This window comes from Priapulus caudatus, unplaced genomic scaffold (genome assembly GCF_000485595.1).
Source record: "Priapulus caudatus unplaced genomic scaffold, Priapulus_caudatus-5.0.1 Scaffold124, whole genome shotgun sequence".
Taxonomy (NCBI): Eukaryota; Metazoa; Priapulida; class Priapulimorpha; order Priapulimorphida; family Priapulidae; genus Priapulus; species Priapulus caudatus.
The window spans coordinates 94,756-97,512 of NW_014577185.1; positions in this window are offsets into that span (position 1 = coordinate 94,756).

The window sequence follows — 2,757 nt, forward strand, 5'->3', positions numbered from 1 at the left end:
CACTTATACTGATATTAGCAATAACTACCAACTAATAAGTATACAATACCATCATGTACAAATCAATTCATGTATCAATACATACAATAATTTATTTGTTCCTGTAGCTGATGCTTTCGTTACTGTGTATGGACTATTGAAATGGAATTGAAATCGAAAGAGGGCGTTCCCTCCGCCTGGCTGGTTTTAAAATATTAACTGTAAGTTGTAAAGCTCCCAAGCTGGTTTATATAACTATTGCTAAAAGCAACTACAGTACATCGTGTATGTAAACAAGCCTAACAAGCGAAATGTCAATGTAGAGTCTGTTGTCATGGCAATAATGCCAATGGTTACGCGAATAAAGTGGATGTAAGGAAAACGGACGCAGGAAAACGGTGAGCGTCTCGTATAGTGTGGGGTGTGCGCGCGCGTGTGTGTGTGTGTGTGCGTGCGTGCGTGCGTGCGTGCGCGTAGCGCGCCCGCGCGCCGGCGCGCGCGCGCGTGTGTGTGTGTGTGTCGTGTTGTGTGTGTGTGCTGCTGTGTGTGTGGGTGTGATCGCCTGTGATGTGTGTGGTGTGTGTGTACGTGCTGCAGTGTGCCGCGATTGTGCCTCGGATCCGCTGTGTGTGTGCTGTGTCGTGCGTGCGTGTGCGCGCGCGTGTGTGAGTGGTGCGTGTGCGTGTGTGCGCGCGTGTGTATATTCGTACGTGCGTTCGTGTGTGCGTGTCATAGAATAATGGCCATTACAGTCCAAATTATTCTTCCTGTTTCGCTATACTCTCTATACAATATTTCTCCCACCCATGTCATTTCGTTCACGGATACTCCGTCTGTACTAAATTGTCTAGAAGTTAGGCTTTTATTCCTTCTGGTGTGTTTAATCCTATGCGCAGGTCTGGTCACCGCCATATCAGAAGCCCATGCAGTGTCGGTATTACTCTTCCAGCTAGATTAAAGCTGCACTTGTATAGGGACATCTGCGCGCTATTCAAATATACGGAAGTATGAAATTCGCTCTCCTGGTGGTTCACCTCCTCATGATAGGTTCTGGCAAGCTTTGTGTGATTTTTAGCGCATTAGTCGTATTTCATGCGGCTTCATGGCTTATCATAATAAACGCTCCAGGCAGCACGATTTCCGCCGTATACACACTCAGGTAGACTGGCTCTGTCACTGTGCTGTGCTGTGTGCTGTGCAGTGCCACACTTGGTCACTGTGCGGACAGGCGGAAAGAATGTGCGCACAGGCACGCATGAACTAACGCAGGAATATTACGCGGTCGCAAACGTTGTCGGCTCTACCTTTCATTGTGTCCAATGTAGATGTGAAAATGATGAAATTGCACATGATTTCCACGTTCGCAGAAGACTGATCTAATTTTTGGTGTTGTCATGAGCAGAGTATTAGTATATGTATGTGTTTAGTGTATGACGTTCTGTATGCACACGCGGATAGTACTTGACACAACAAAGGTACATATTTCAATTCCTCTCTTCTTACTCGATGCCGTCTGCGGGCGCGCGTGTGTAAGACATGAGAAAAGCTGAGATGGTGTATTTCTAAGGAGCGGATCGCGTAACACTATAGACACGTAGATTTGACTGACCTCTAGCTTGCCTGGCTGCCGCCTGTAGGTAGGAGCGAAATTTCCCTTCGTCTTCTTGCTGTTTGGAATTATAGAGTAGCACGGTTACGCTCGGGTACACGGCTTGCCAACTGATGGCTCTGACTAACGCCGTAGCCTGCATTCGAAATAGGACCACGGCGTCGTCGTAAATTATCGCCAGGTGGCGCCACTTGAACTCGTCGAAGATCGATAAGAAAACGTGGAAGAGTTTCTCCTGGCTGTACGACATTCTCGTCAGCGTCGGATAAATCGACTTCTGTTCGAGCTGGTCGCCAACTCCCGTCAACGCCGACACGCCCAAGTGCGACACCAGGTGGCCCACGGCGACGACGTCGCTGCTGCAACTTGGCCCGACGAGGAAGTCGATCTTGTCTAAATAAAGAAGGTCGGCAGCTCCGCCCGCCGATGACGTCATGTTGCAGCCGTCACTCCAGTCGACGTAGTAGTACTTGGGTATTTTGGTGTATTCTACCCCGTGCTGTAACAGAGCGACGTCGATGGCAATGTCCAGCGCCGGTCCAACCTCCTCCATGTCGAACGGCGCGATGGAAGCTCGAGGCAGAAGCACGCCCATCGTCGACTGAATGAGGGCTGCCATCGGCGCTGCACGCAGCGCTAGCACGAGGAGAAACACGCAAGCCGATCCCCACATCCTGCGATGAAGCAGCAGAGGAAATAAATGTGTATGTCAGATGAGTTTGGCACAAGCGTTTAACATCCGTCTGTTGTTGCCTGTATGAATCTATGTGTACAGATAAATATATTGGTAACTAAATAGATGGGTAGGGTTAAGGTGAATAGGGTAAATCGATAAATAAATAACTGAATAAATAAATAAACGAACTCAATCAGGAGTACAGGCAAGCATGATACATAAACTACGTTTTAACGTTCAACGTTCAACCTGATCTGTAAACGGTACGTCGAATGTGAGGTGTTGGCATTCGTGCATATAATGACATTCATTTGACATTCGCGAGCTTTTACGTGATTTGCGCTTGATACGCGAGTTCTCGACATATACGACAGGTGTTCTGTAAATCTACACTGTTTATGATAAATACGTGGACCAAAAAATAGCTGGCCCTTTGTCACACACACGCGCGCGCACACAAACTCTCTCTCACACACAAACACACACACACACA